Source organism: Protopterus annectens, chromosome 4.part1 (genome assembly GCF_019279795.1).
Source record: "Protopterus annectens isolate FY-2018-M chromosome 4.part1, PAN1.0, whole genome shotgun sequence".
Taxonomy (NCBI): domain Eukaryota; kingdom Metazoa; phylum Chordata; order Ceratodontiformes; family Protopteridae; genus Protopterus; species Protopterus annectens.
Window position 1 is genome coordinate 697,721,695 of NC_056734.1, and position 16,880 is coordinate 697,738,574.

Sequence of the window (16,880 nt, forward strand, 5' to 3'; positions counted from 1 at the left end):
GGCCTGTCTATCGTGTCATCCCAGGCAGACAGACACTGGATCCCCTTAGAATAACACCAGAAGCTTAGCCAATTGTTGAAATTGATCATTTTGTCTTTGTATTGTGGTATCATTCTAGGTGAAGGTAGTATGCTACTCAAGGTCAGGGTCATACCAGCTTGGGTTACATGATCAGAGAGCTCCTCAATGTCTCTTTTCATGTAGTCCAGGGAGGTACGTCTTAGATCATTCACACGAACATGTACAATGACAGCGTCATACTTGCACTTGTTCTGGAGTGACCCAAGTGCTTGTGTTATGTGGCGGATCTGAGCACCAGACAGGCAGCTGACAGTAACCTTCTCCTTGTTCAGCCTGGTGAGTGGAACATCCGTGTGCCTTATTATAGAGTCTCCTATTACTAGCGTGTTAGGTATGGTGTTTTGCTTTAAGGGCTGTTGTGAGGCACACTGCTGAGGTGAATTATGTGTTTTCTGGCTTGTGTTTGGGGGTGCAGGTTGCTTGCTTGTCTGCTTTGGAGGGTATTGTTTCAATCTTTGATGCCAGCCAAAAGTGTTCTTCGCAGCACCCAAAATGTGCCCAGTAATGGCTCCTCCTGCAATTCATATGGAGCTGCATGTATTGGTAACATCTAAATATGACTGTAGATGCTTTTTCATAAAACTTGTTGCTCCTACTACCATTGGGACTGTCTGGGTATCTTTCTTCCACATTGCTCTCATTTCTGCCTGCAAATCCTGATATTTTATTACCGTCTCTCTGTACACAAGCTGCTGTACTCACTGGGTGTGGCGATTTCAATGATTAATGCTACTTTTGTCTTCTTTTCATGGACCACTATACCCGGTTTTCTAGCATCTAGCTTTTGAACTGTTGGTAATGATGATCCCATGTGATGTAGACTTCATTTTCTATGACGTGTTGCAGCTCATGTTTCCAGTGATTTTTCAGCCATTTCAATACCACAATATTTTCACAATCCCCAGTGCAACAGTCTTGCCACATTATTATGCCTTTCAGTATAGTCCTTCTGCCATTAGTATGTTGCAACCAGCAACAAGTTGTGTAACAGTTTCCAACTCTGTTTTACAAAACCTACATTTGTCTGTTTCTCCTACATGTTCAATGGACTTTGTACACAAATGTGTACATAGTCCACTATCTTGTGCCGCCAGTATGACTATTTCATCTCTTGGTTTAAATTTGCCTTCCCTTAAACCATTCCTGCATTTGTTCCTGATCAGCCTGAGGTTCTTCCAGAAACTGCCCGCCCCTCAGCCTGCCTCTGGGCCCATCTCATTTGCTCACTCAACTGAGTGCAGTGAGATCATATTCTGATTTCAGGCACTCCTACTGTGTACAAAGAGAGCATCTGGGAAACAGAAAAAAAAAATTAAGCTTATTTCCTACCTTTCTTGTTAAGTGGTATAGACTATTTTAGGCTTCTGAGCCCCCAAGCCCTTCTGTGTTTGAGGGAAGCCTTCTAGCTTTTTTTTTTCTTATAACTAGCCAGTTTTCTAGTTTCAGCACTCAAATCTGTTTCTTTGATCTCAGCACTTGTTCAGATTATTAAAAAAAAAAAAAAAAAATTTTCATCTGCTTTTAGTGTACTTGTGTTTCTACCTACTTGATTTTACTTTTGCATCATCTTAAAATACTCAATTGTATTTATTACTGCTTGGTGTAACTCATTCTAAGCCTTTTGGTTTAAACACTTGGGCTTCGGACCAGTTAGTTGTTTTGCACTGAGAGGGTTTGTGGTCTGCACTGTTGTGGCAGAACAGGTAGCTTACATCCTTCTAGGTTGAGAACTGCTGATTGAGGGCTCAGTGTCTGTTATTCTAAAAGTGTATTAATTCTGGTTTAAGCACTTGGGCTTTCAAGCCAGTTATTTTACATTAAGAGGGTTCATGGTCTGCACTCTTGTGGGAGGAGAGGCTGGACTCTGCCCTTCTGAGCTGGGAATTTCTGGTTAAAGGCTTATAGTGCATGCATATCTGAACTGTTTCTTACGGAAGTTGGTGTGCCTTGTTTGCTGTGGCATAGACTGGATTCGGGCCTGCTGGATCTAGCTTTGTTTGTGTAACTTGAGCACTAATCCAGACATTCTCTAAAGTATTCAATGGTATTTATTACTGCTTGGTTGTAACTTGATTAAAGTGTAGCTATCATTCTAAGTCTTTTGGATTAAGCACTTGGGCTTCAGACCAGTTGTTTTACATTAGGAAGGTTTGTGGCAAGCACTGTGGTGGCAGGACAGGTAGCTTTCATCCTTCTAAGTTGGGAACTGCTGATTGAGAGCCCAGTGTCCAAGTGTATTAGTTCTGGTTTAGGCACTTGGGCTTCAGGCCAGTTATTTTACATTAAGAAGGTTCATGGTCTGCACTCTTGTGGGAGAAGAGGCTGGACTCTGTCCTTCTGAGCTGGTAATTTCTGGTTAAAGGTTTATAGTGCCTGAATATTTGAACTGTATCTTACTGAAATTGGTACACCTTGTTTGCTCTAGCATAGACTAGATCCAGGCCTGCTGAATCTAGCTTTGTTTATATGCTTGTTGTTTGTTTGCTTGTTATTTCCCTGGAAGCTAATTCCACCTAATACACAACTTCTCAGTGCTTCTGTGGATCACTAGTGATATCTGCATTGCTTACTGTACTTATTTCCTTGTTTCACTTGAAAGAAAGTTACTGTTTGTCGTTTTTGCATTTAGTTACTTGTAACACATTGCACTCAAGTTACCTGGCACTTGCTCACTAAAGCAATTATATAAGTCAGCACTAAAATTAAAAGCACTACACCCTCACTCCCCACTGGCCCTTGTTTTCAATTAAGGATTTCCCAATATTATTCTAGCATGTCCAAAGGTCAGTTGTCAATCTCCTCTCCGGTCCAGCTGGTGAATCTGGGAATCTTGAGGCAATGTTATAACTGCCTCATGTACACAGACAACCCTCTCCTCCTCCCACATAACACAAATACTTGCGAGAGATGCAGCTATTTAGCCAAACTGGAGGCTGAGCTCTCTCAACTCAGGACTGGCAAGACCAGACAGGAGGAGAAGGCAACTACACACACCACAAAACCAGCCTCACATAATGCTACCACTCCACTGAATCAAACACACAAAGACATACTCGGAGGCTCTGGGTAAAAATTTACCTAAACAGCAGAGGCCTCCAAAGCAGACACCCAAACAACTGCTACCTCAAGACACCCCACAAGCAACACATAAACCACAAAAGCAGTGTGCAAAGCAGTCACAGCCCTTAAGGCCAAATACAACACCAAACATACTTGTCATAGGTGACTCCATAGTCAGACACACTGACGTCCCACTCACCAGGCTGAACAAGGAGAGGGTCACAGTAAGCTGCCTATCGGGTGCTAGAATCCGCCACATAACACAAGCACTCGGGTCACTCCACGGCAGGTACAAATATGACACAGTCATTGTCCATGCTGGTGTGAACGACCCGAGACGTACCTCCCTGGACTACAGAGACAGAGGAGCTCTCTGATTATGCAGCCCAGGCAGGTATGACCCTAACCCTGAGCAGTATCCTTCCTTCACCAAGAATGATGCCACAATATAGAGACAAGATGATCAGCTTTAACAATTGGCTTAATGTCTGGTGTCATTCAAAGGGGATCCAGTGTCTGTCTGCCTGGGATGACATGCTTGACAAGCCACGCTGCTTCGCAAGGGACGGCTTGCACCTGTCACCCATGGGATTCCGGATATTGGCTAAGGCTCTTGCCACCCCATAGTGCCTTTTTAGGCAAGGCTCAAATTCTAAACCTACCACCCTAGAAAACAAAATGGGAAGAAACTGAGGGTAATGCTGCTCAATGCCAGAAGTCTAAATCTCAAAATGCACGCACTCGAGGCCCTTCTCAGTATGGAGAACATAGATGTCTGTGCTGTAACTGAAACCTGGTTCAAGGCTCCTGAGAGCACCCCGGCACTATTAGGTTTTACCTCATATCATGCGTTCCGGCCCCAAAACCCGGACCACACCACAAAAGGAGGGGGTGTGTATCCATATTCATAAAGGATACCCACACCTCCAGGTTGGTGGCAACGCATGAAGCTTCGGAAACCATCCAGGTGCAACTAACCATAGGCAAAACTGCTCTACAAATTGTAGCATGCTACAGGCCACCCTCTCAAACTCAGAAACCCCACACAGCCTTCCTGAAGACACTGGAGGGTATAAATGCATCTCCAAACACCATCATATTGGGTGACTTCAACTACCCGAATATAGACTGGGAACATTACTCAAGCCCTAACTTTCTAACCCAACGGTTCCTGGAGTTCATAAATTCAAATGCCATGGAACAGCTAGTCACTGTTCCCACGAGAGGAGAAAATATACTAGATCTCATTGTCACAAACATGGGGACAAAATGCTCCACACCGGAAGTATATCCCTCATTGGCGAGATCTGATCATAAACTAATCTCACTGGAAATCCACATCCCCCCACCCCAAACAAAAAAGACCATAGTGAAGAACTTCTCTAAAGCAAACTTCACACTACTCAAGACTGGTGTGGTATCCTTCAAGGCCCCTAAGCCAGTGGAAACCACAACCCAAGCTGCGGAAGCCCTTACAAATGCCTTCTATGAACACCTCCAGGACTGCATGGATCAGGCAATCCCAAATAAAACCAAGACTCTTTCCACAAAGGGCAAACGTCCAGTCTGGTGGACCCCAGCCATTAACAAACTTTACAATAAGAGGAGAAAGCTATTACATGATGGAACAAAATCCATAAAAGGGAAGTCACCCCTGATCATTATTAGTAAAAATACGAGCACTCATAAAATCAACTAAGGCCAATTTTGAGAATAAAATTGCCATGGATTCAAAGGACAATCATAAGGCCTTTTTCAGCTATGTTAGGAACCTGGGTGGAAACTCCCAGATATGCTCAGAATTAGTCCAAAATGTTACAAAAATCACTGAACCCACAGACATTGCCAACATACTGGCAGACAGGTTCAGTGCAAACTTCACCCCCCTCTCCCCCCTAAAGGAGAGATAACTATCCCAGCCGAGTGTAGCCTCCCGGACATCTCAAATGCGCAGGTGAAAGCTGCTCTCTCTTAAGCTAAAACACAGCATCAATGGGACGGATGGTGTCCCCGGCTGTGTGCTACATGAGCTAAATGAGGAATTAAACCCGCACATAAGGCAGCTGTTTAATCTCAGCCTTACCACAGGATACGTGCCCAAGGAGTGGCGTACGGCAACTGTGGTCCCACTCCACAAAGGCGGCACCTTCACGGACCCTGGTAATTACCGCCCATAAGCTTAACAAGTCTAGTCTGCAAAGCTATGGAGAGGATCATAATGGAGCTCATAAACAAAGATATAGGGGACTTGCAGACATTGGACCCGACCCAGTTTGGCTTTGTCAAGGGAAGATCATGCCTTTTGAACTTGGTCGACTTCTTTGAAACAGTCACCAAGGCCATTGATGAGGGAAAGGCAGTCCATACAGCCTACCTTGACCTTGCAAAGGCTTTCGACACAATACCCCACTCGGGTATTGTAGAAAACTTACCAGCTTAAATGTAAACCCATATGTCACAAGATGGGTTGCAAACTGGCTTAAGGACAGAACCCACAGGGTTAGAGTTGCTGGCGCTATGTCAGACTCCAAGCCGGTCACAAGTGGTGTCCCACAGGGCTCGGTCCTTGGCCCCCTATTGTTTGGCATCTACTTCTCAGAAGTACAGACCAACATGGGAGGACTTTGGCTGACAAAGTTTGCAGACGACTGCAAACTGGGCGCCATAGTGGAAAGTGCATCGAACACGGATATCCTTCAGAAGGGACTCACGGAAACAGATAGCTGGTGCCAGAGCCATGGCCTGAAGTTAAAACACCAAAAAATGTATAGTCATACCCTTCGGGAAAAACAAGGTAACCCCAAGCTACCATACAGGTGGCAATCCACTAAGCACAGAAGAGGTTATCAGGGACCTGGGGATCCAGGTTGACAGTGGCCTTTCTTTTGACACTCACATTGCTAAAGTGGTTAGAAAGACCTTCTACATTGCCCACCTGATCATGAAGGGATTCACATCCAGATCTAGTGAGGTCATTGTTACCCTGTACTCTTCACTTATCAGACCAATGATAGAGTACAATGCCCCATTCGGGATGTATCTCACCCGACATCTGCAGCAATTGGAGAGACCCCAAAAGTTCCTCACCAAAAGGATAAAGGGACTCCAAAATCTGTCATATGCTGCCAGATTGAAGAAACTCCAGCTCTATTCAGCTGCATACCATCTGCTCAGAGGTGACATGTGCCTGACATACAAGGCCATGTCCAACCCGGAATTAATGGACATGCTCCACCTCAAAAAATCCAAATCCACCAAAACCACTAGAGCAAGCGACTTAAACCTTAGCACGGATATAAATAGGATGTGCTGGAGGAATAGATTTATCACTCAGAGACTCCCTATGCTGTGGAATAAAATCCCGGTCCATGTGAGGCAGAGCACCTCGCTGACTCTGTTCAAGAGAAATCTAGACCTGTGGATGGGAGATCGTAGGTTTACCCCGGGAATCATCTCTGTGTCACTGCTGGACAGAGGCACAACAAACTAATGGGCACAGTATTTTTTCATATAAGGGGTGGCGTAAGCCACAAAAATTTGGGCTAGGCTTATAAATGCCTTAGGTTCATAGGTTTATACTAGGCTATCTGCCCTAAGTCTTCTATACTTGCAGCTATAGTTAAGCATTTTCCACATTTCTTGCTTTCTCATCTGGTCCTTCACTTTATATTCTTTCGCTTTTTGGCACATTCAGTTGCTGCCTGATTTTTACCTACTTGTGGTTCGATTTCCATTCCAGTTTGACACCGATATGCTTCTTCTAGCCTAAGCAGGGAAGTCATCTTAGATTTATTCTCCTCATGTTTCAAAACATTCACTAAATCTGGGTCTTGTGAGGTCAGCAGATGTGTGGAGTCCCACAGCTGCAGATTTATATATGTAAATCAATTTCAAGGAGGCCCATCCCTCCTTCAGAACGTGGAATATATAATCTTGGTATGCACAGATTTTTATAAATCATTTGGTGAGCATGAAGCATCCTTCTTGTTTTCCTATCTGACTGGTCTCAAAGCAAGTTGGATAGATTAATCACTTCAAAACTAAGCTAGCACAGGAAGAACAAACTGGTTTATAGCTTGGGTTTTGTTCCTAGATGTTAACACATTTTCAAGATTAATTTAAGTCTTCTAAAGTATTCCTAAGTTTTATTTGCATTTGTTCTGGTTTTACTGTTGATCATCAGTTCCCAAATATTTATACACTCCCTCTTGCTCAAGTTCTTTTATATCACATTCTTGTCCCAACCTGATGTTTTCTTGGTGCTGCAGTTTTCCTGCTTTAAAGGTTGCTTTTGCATATTTATCAAGACCAAATGACAATTTTATATAAACTGAAAACATTTTGACAATTTGCAATTGTGCTTTCTGTTCCTCATCTGATGAGCCATACAGTTTTAAAATCATCTACCAAGAGAAGATGAGAAGTCTTTACACTTTGTTGTTTTCTAGGAGCCAAAATTACAGCCATGGCTTAAACTGTTAAGTAGACAGCTTAATGGATTAAGCATAAGGCAGAATAGCAGCAGTGAGAGTCACCTTGGAATGAATATCCTCCTTTGAATTTTTATCCCAGGAATAATAATTAGCCTATTACTCCTCAACATTAACGGTGTCAGAGTTTCCTGTTCCTTCCCTTGCTGTCCAGCTTCAAGTGAACATTTATACTGGTTTTCTGTGGAAGGTTCCAAAATATTTTCATAAGTCACCTGACTAATTGCTTCCCTTTTCACTGGTTTCCCCTTAATTTGGAGGTCCATCGCTCTATCCTGTTGTGGTGCTTTCTGAATTAGACTTTCTACACTGAATCCTTCCCTTTCGAGCTACTCATCCTCAGTTTCCATTTCTTTAACTTCTCTCCATTACTAATATCCTTTTGTACTTTTCCTCTTTGTCGTCTTATTTTTTGTACTGTAAAGTTTTCTATGTCTGGATTCCTTTGCCTGTATTTCTCTTCAAATGCATCTTTGGTGCCACTCTTTGTATTGATTAATTTTGCTTTCTCCTTTGCATAGATATCACACCATATTAAATCTCTTTCTTTCCCATATCCATACTTCTCCATAGGTCTCCTGATCTTCCTGTTTCTCTTTACTTTGGGGAATTGTTCCACCATGCTGTGATGTAACATGTGTTAGACCTTCTACATCAAATCCTTCACTTTGCAGGCACTCCATAACTTTAACCTCTACTTTTTTTTTTTTTAAACTTCTACTTTACTAATCTTCTTCCCTACATTCCCTCTTCGTGATATTTTTTATTGCGAAATTTTTCATATCTGGATGACTTTGCCTGTATTTCTCTTAGAATATCTTTGGGGCTGCCTTCCTTCCTTATAGTGATTACTTTAGCTTTCATCTTTGAATAAATATTGCACCATATCAAATCTCTCTCCCATGCCCATATTTCTTTTTTATACTTTTCAAAAATATCTAGGTTTTGTTTATATTTTCGAACTTCCTCAGATGCTTTTTTCCAACCAGATCAAAGTTTCTTGGTCTATACACTTTTTTACAAGTCTGTTGCATCAATGACCACAAACTTTTATTTGAAGCTTCTGACACTTTCTTCTGGAAGTATCTGGTTCAGTACAGGTGGCTTCATTTACGATTAGCTCTGCACACAATTATGTACTGCCTTTGAGGTTGCGGACATAGCTAAAGAACGTTTTGTGGCTGTCCTAGGCCTGGAAAGCCAAATTTATCTAAAATTTGACTTTGGTACACTTTGTCCTCGGAGTTGTTTGTTTAGCTTGATGAGAGTGCTTTTATCCAGCTGGGTGCTGCACACCCTAATTTTGCCATGGCTTCCTTCCTTCTGTTATACAGCCTATTGATTTTATTATTCCACTAGGGTGGCTTGTTTTTTGCATTATTTCTGTACTTCTTCCTGGTGTGTACAAGCTGCTTGTGTAGGGTTTCTGTGAACAGTTCTGCATAGGGAGCAGTGTTTTCATGGTTTATGGGGGCTTGGAAATTTGCCTGGTTATCACTCAATAGCAAGAAGTTGGCCTTAGAATAGTTCCTGAATATTCCAGGTTTAACTGGGGACCAGGTTTTAGTTTTACTTCAGAGACCACTATTTTGTGGTCTGACCTTACTAGGGAAAACATTATGATAAGGGGTGTGCAACACCTGTATTAGTGAGGACCATTATCCAGTATGGTTGCACCCCTGGTTGGTGTACTGGCAATCTGGTCCAGGGAGTTTCTTTACGAAATCCAGGAATCTCTGTGCCTGTACATTTGGTGTCGTATAGGATTCCCAGTTAACAATGTGGTAATTAAAGTCACTCATGAATATGGTATTGGGTTGGATGGAGAAAGTTTTCAATAGGTTTAAATACACAGTACAAGTTTCCTGGGTGATAGGGAGGGACCTATAGCTTGCAAGGAAGTGGTATTGCATTTTGCCTATGGCGATTTGAACATGAAGCAGCTGTGCATCCTGTTTGACCAACCTTCAGGTATATTTAATTTTTGATGTAAATTGAGACACATCTACCTTTAGTCCCTGTCTGTGTAGTAGCTGGTATAGAGGTGTGGAAGACATTATAACTTTGCAATGTCGGTGTCCTCTCTGTGACCACACAGACATCTGCATTCTCTAGGGTGAAGAGAGCTTCTAGGAATTGGAGTTTTTTTGTTTAGACTCCTAGCATTCAGCAGTAATACCTTTAGTTTTTTTGGTTTTCATTTGCTATGTTGGAAGTACTTTCAAAATGGCATTACCTAACAAAAAAAGCACAATGGGGGAAGATGATGTTTTAGCTAATATTTGAAAGCCTAGAGGGGACAGATGCAAACCATCCCTAGCAAAGCAGCATGGACTGTTGACCATTTACTTACATGCTGAAAATATTGCACCCCCTTAGAATGATACCAGAAGTTAAGCCAATTATCAAGTCAGTCATCTTTTGTTCGTACTGTGGCATCATCCTCGGAAAAGGTAAAATGCTGCTCAATGCTAGGCTCATGCCAGCCTGTGATACACATTCCAAGCGCTCCGTGATGTCTCTCTTCGTACAGTCTAGGGAGGTATGTCTCAGGTCATTTACACCCACATTGTGGTCCAATGACTTGAGTATGTGCGCAATGTGGCAGATCCTATCCCCTGACAGGCAACTGGCTACGACTTTCTCCTTAAGCAGCCTGTTGAGAGGGACATCAGTGTGTCTCACAATGGAGTCTCCAATGGCCAGAATGCTGGACTGTGTGATGGCTTGCCATGAGATGTGGCTCTAAGTGTTGATGTGGGTGTTCTTTTGAAAGAGTGCATTTGGGGCTGCTGAGGGTATTTGTTATGTGTACTTCATCTAGGAGGTCTTTGAGATTTAGGAAAGTTACATTTAAGTGCCCCAGCATATGTGGGTCTAGATGTCTGCTTTGTATTGTGTGTTACGGGTGCAGCATGTGTACGACTGACAACTTTATTGGCATTAGGAGTACTTTTATGTGAAAGCTTTGCCTCCAGTGACCTTGTATAAATACACCTCCGACATACCAGATCAGTTTGAGCATTAACTGGTTATCAGTAAACATGAGGCAATTTCTACATTGCCTCAGGATGCCCATATCCACCAAGCTGGTAATGGAGATAGTGGGAAAGTTCGTATCCATTGCCTTTCTTATTGATTAGACAGTTGGAGTGAGAATATAAAGCAATGTCAGGAGTACCCGATTTGCAACTCTGGGAACACAGTTTGTCACTGCAAAGTAGTTTTCTTGTGTGCAACCAGGTATTGGTAAAATTTCAATTGTGCTTTTACAGGAAAAATGTCACTTGAGGTGTCTGTCTATACAGGGCACTACCAAACACTTGAGGGGAAACTAATAAGCACACACTGAAAATTTAAGGATGAAGTATTTAGGCAGATATTCTGAAAACAATTAGCTTGCCAAGGATGATGAAAAGAGGAGAGTCATGTGAATGGCTACTACTAATGCTGGTCTCACCACAGCTTCACTTTGGTGGATACAATTCTCCTTTGCTTCTTCTCTCACCAGAAGCAAAACATTAGCCCCAGTCCCAAGATGGGAAGTGGGCCACAGACTCTCTGGTGATCCCTACTCTTGTCCCAGATGATACAAGGGTCTGTAGTCCTGTTGGAGCCTTTTCCTGGTAGATGCCTTAAGTAGCAACCAGGCCAAATCAGGAATGCCAAGCACAGACACTCACTGCCCAATCAGAAACATGAATGAATGCACTCTGCTCCTTCTCTCACCAACAGCTGAATATCAGCACAAATTCCAAGCGGTCACCTATGAAGCAGTTATTAGGTCTTCTGGAGATCAGTAACCTCCAGGAAATGATGCCTCTATGCTCCTTCTCTTACCAGGAGAAAAAAGAAGCACTAATCTCAAGATGACTACCGAGATGTAGAATGTGGGCTCTCCAATAATTGGTGGTCTTGTAATAGATGTTGCAGATTTTAAAGGAAAACTAAAAAAGGGTGAATATCTTAAGCACTGCAGTGTGCACTAAGCAGTTATGAAAGAGGGGTTAATTTAAGCTTTCTGTCTAAATGGAGAGTCACTAATTTAAAAAAAAAAAAGCAAGACAAGTTGAAAGGAGTTGGGTACTTTCTACTCTGGTTCTATTCAGTACAGTGGGATGGCAATACATTGAAATAGCTCAAGAGAAGTTAATTTCACAAAATGACAATTTGTGCTTACTCACAACAGCCAACAAATACACTGGCAGATTTGCTAAGCGGCTCCGGGACAGACCCTGATGAATGGATGTTAAACGAGAGGTCTCCATCTCACCCATCAGTTCAAAAAACTTGTTTCCATCAATACAAAGCAGGAATCAGAGTCTATTTTGTTCCAAAACTCCTTGCAAACAACAACAAAAAACAACCCTTCTCAACCTGGAAGGGGAAGTTTATGTACGTCTTTTCAACCTTTCTATGGAATCCCAAAGTGCTTCAAAACGATAAGGAACAATGTGAAGAGACTACTGCTCATCCCTTTTTGGCCAAAATACTGTTTTTTTCCCCCTCTTCTTCAGGAATTGAGCAAGGATCATTACTAAACACTCCCTTTCTTGGTGGATAGTTACTCAAGATAAGGTGTTACTGATAGATCCCAAGCTACAGACCCTGAAGCGCAAAGTAAAGGTGAAATTAGTTTAATTCCTCTCAAGCATCAGTTCTCTTTGGGTGTGCTGCAAATTTTTGAGGAAGCTAGACAACCTAACACCAGAAATTGTATATACCCAAGTGGAAAAAGATTTCTGTTTGGTGTCAAAATAAAGGGCAGGACCATGGTACAGCAAGGGTACCCCTGGTGCTTCTGCATCTCTATGATGCAGCTGATCTAAGCAACAAACTCCTATCAAGGTATATCTTTGAAATATTTTTGTCTGCCAATGGATTCTCCTCAACTGACCTGGCCAAACTTGTTTCTCAAGAGTGTTCTCAAAATTGTATGTCCAAGAAAAAAAGTGTCCTTCCTTTGGACTTATTAGAAAAGTTAACTCTTTCCTCCTAAGCCAGATGCTAATACACTGAAGTTTTTCATATAGAAGACTGTCTTGTTAGCTGCCTTAACCTCATGTAAAAAAGTTTTTCAGTAAGAAGCCAGTTTGTGCACCCCCCCCTTTTTTTAATTCTTTTTAACATAAAGAAAAGCCTTAGAATAAATAATTTTTCATGCCTAAAGTGGTTTCCAAATTCACTTAGAATTAATCTATTCCATCACCTGCTTTCTTTCCAAATCCTCAAAATAGAGGAGGAAGAATTCTTCATTCTTTAGATATTAGACAGTTCAGTTTACACTTGGAAAAAGTAAAAAAAACCTGAAAAAAAAATCTGTCTAACTGGAAAAATAATGGGATTTCCAGAGTGTCTAAGGATATTCTCTCCAAATGGATCGGCAATGTGATTTTCTTCTGTTATACAAATCATAGCAAGCAACTACAGTAAAATCTAAAACTCACTGTACAAGAACCATAGATACTTTAGGCCCTTTCAAGCAACTGGCATACTCTAAAACCATTGTTGAAGCAAACACCCAGTCCCTCAGTCTATATCTTTAAAAAACATTACAAAATGAATACTCAGTCCAGCTCATGAACTAGATTTGGAAAGACTGTCCTTCGCGGCATCCTAAATTAAGAGGGATTACCCCACCTTCTCCTCCCAATGTGATTAAGCTCTGGGAGTCATTCTAGATGTTAAGAATTCTGCAAAAGTGATCCAGTAACAAACATAATACAGTTGTATAGGTAACTTACCATAATGGTGGCAGCGTGAATAGATCGCTACTGCAGTACCTATACCCTCCCTCCATCCCTCTACGCATATACTTTTGATGTTTTAGCTTATGGCCAGGGTCATGACATTAAATAACTTCTTTGCTACCCTTACTCCAACTTCCTGTGTTCAACTTTGTTCAACTTTTATGCAATCTAAGACTCTTCTCTCTCTCTCTCCCTCAGGGTTATGACCTTTCCTTAAGAAGTTATTCTACTATCCTGCTCGCTCTGAAAATGATGCAGACATGCATACCTCTTATACCAATACAGTGGCATGTGCCTAGAGCTGATGTATGCCTAGTAGGCGAAGTACCTTGAACTTTGGAAAGCAGACCAAACAGACAGAACCTTTGTAGAAACAGTTCCAGATGTTAAGACTACTGCCACAGTGATCTAGTTGATCATCTCTCATTATGGCATGTTATCTACACAACTGTACTTTCTTAATGTCATGTAAATGTTCAAGAAAATGTCAATAAGTATTTTTATGTCTTTTGCCAACACACACCTACAAAAAAATGCAAGCATCCAAATGTATCAATTCGTAGACAAACAGAATGAGGCTTGCCACAGCACAAAGTAAAATTAGAACACAATTTATCGACTGCAGTAACCAAAGTGCTTTCACGTTTTGCAACACTTCATCAGACTTTTACAACTACTAGCAACTCCAACAACACTTAAATAGTAACATAATTGTGTTCTAATTTTACTTTGTGCTGTGGCGAGCCTCATTCTGTTGTCTACGAATTAGTACATTGAATCTGAAGAGGCTCCTAACCCAGAAGCTGGTTTGATTTGATTTCTCTATCCAAATGAATCAGTTGATTAATGAAAGCATTCATTGTTAATAAACCGGCACCTATTATCCAATCGCACGTCAGTATTTCCACATACCAGCATGAAGTAAGTATTTGCTGGTCCTTTTACGCTGGTCCAAAGACTTTTCAATCACAATCCGGGACACAAGGGTAAGAATAAATGATTAACTACATTATGGTGTCTATGTACTGCAATCGGCATGCTAATGAAAGATGGAAGGAGGCTGGAGTGTCTTACAGAATACACAAGAAAATATTTGGAGAACATGCAAGATCTGCACAGTTAGGACTGAACTCCAAAGTGTGTCGCTCTAAAGCGGAGCTCTTACTACTGAGTCAGTCACCATGTTGCTTTCTCAAGAAAAGCAGTCAGCTCAGACATGGCTTCATTACTATCCGTTTTAAAAAAGTTGCATTCAAAAATGTAACTTTTCAAACTTAAAATCAAACTTTTCAAATCTAAAATCAAGCTTCAATGATGTAAAATAACTGTTTAAGAGCTGTGCAAATTTGTGCAACTATTCTGAGCCACTTCAGCTTAAAGTTCTTTAACAAGACTTAAGGAAACTATGAACCACAAAATGTTCAGTGGGCATACTAACTGCATTAACTGGAAAATTAACACACCTTGAACTGTATGCATACTTTAAAGGCATTTTTATGCAAATAAATGCAAATCAACCACTTAAGTCAAATTCAGTTGTGAAAACAAAATTCAAAACCATAAAAAAAAAACTCAAAAGAGCTTTGCTTCTTTTAAAGCCACACCTGAAACATATGTCACCATTTACAGCAAATGTTTTGCTTATCTGGAAATCCTCTATTCATCACCGATGTATCTACTGCTCACTTATGTCACACCAACTTGAACCCTTCCCAAAGTAGGTGACCCATCGCTACTGTTACCATTTACTGGAACATTTAGATTTAACCTTTCAGAACAACATTCAGGTCCATGATGAACCAGAATGCTACCGCTAACTGGCTGCAATACACAGGTTCAGATGTTACACCAGGCTTCTGTCCTGTTGCTCTGCCATTGCTTTCCTCAACTATTTAATTCTGAATAAACCATACACTGCCCAAGGAATTGCTATTATCAAGTTAGCCCTCCTTTTCCTCAACTTCATGTTATTTGCTTAGTTCTTATTATTTCCAACTACGGATATGCCAATTAGCAAAACCAACATTTTTATTTTACGCTGTAATGGATACTTCTGATTCTATCATCTGCTTTTGTTTGCCAAAACAGATGCATTTATAACAAAGTCTAAATGATGGTTCCCCAAACACCAGTTAACCTTTTTTGATTATACCCTCTTCTTTTTTGTCTGCACACCACAGAATTAAATATAGGTGCATGTGCAACAAAAAGGCCTAGTAATCAACTTCAATTCCCCCTCCACACCTAGCAAACTCCATGGACAGCAACAGCTGTTGATGGGTTCAAAGGAGATGGTTGCAATCTGAAAGTGTGGCTAGATGAAAGAGCTGGTAACTAAGTTAAACTCAGCACTGCCTTAAAAACCTGATTTATTCACACCAAAGGTTTGCTAGCCACCATTCTTAAACCTCTTTACACATGGTTCACTGTCAAATAAGCATTAAAAGTTGTGCTTCGCCAGAAAAATTCTCACTTTGCTCACCAAGCTTTCCATTTCAGTGGATGTTTCACCACGCTGCTGTCTAGGCTGTCTTAGGTTTTAACATGTTCCAATATTTTTAAAGTCAATAAAACAGGATTTTTAAATCCTTTCCAAATAAGATTCTGGGAATAAAACCCTCCACTTCTTTAGATAAATAGGGTGTCAATCCTCTCCTATTTCGATTCAGATCCGTGAATAACTAATAAAATTAATAAAATAAGAAAACGTTGAGATATGAATAGAAAGTCACCTCAGAGAAAAAAAAAAACCACCAAAGTACAAAAGACAAGCTTCCGTGCCTTCCAGCTCTTCTGTGGGTCCAAACTCACAAACAATAAAATGTACCCCGAAAGTATGCTAGTTTAAAAATGTGAAATCATAAGTAACCAAATCAACTCACATAATATTATCCCAAGTTTGTTTGTTTTTTTTTTTATACATCACAAAGGCAGATCCATCTGGGATGAAAATTCAACCTTTAAGCCTCTAGAAACAGCAAGCCTTAACTACCTAATGAAACAATCTTCAACTTTTATTTTCAAATAAATTTAATGCATAATACAGACACGAATGAAGATTTGCATGACTGCACGTTTAAACTGCAGATTTTATTTTGTAAACAAAAAGAAAATCCAACTGGTGGCAGTCTTGAAAACGAGAAAGCCAGTAACTCTGAAATAGTAAAAACAATATTCAACAGCCAAACACACAAACTACCACAGCTAAAAAACAACAACTATACCACCCAAAATGATAGTTGGAAACTACAACAGGTTGTTATAAAATACATGCTAGGAAAAGTACCTAAAGCCAAGTGTCATGGCAGCAATTTGGGTTCCTCAAGAGTAACACTGCTAAGGACCTAGAGGTAATCATACTACTTTAAAATTATCTGGTTAGGTCACAGGTGTAGCAATGTGTCCTCTTCTGGAAATTCTACCGAGATGGATATTAACCCATTAGAGAGAGTGCAGAGAAAAGTTACTGTGCTGCTCAAACAAACTGAATGAAAACCAT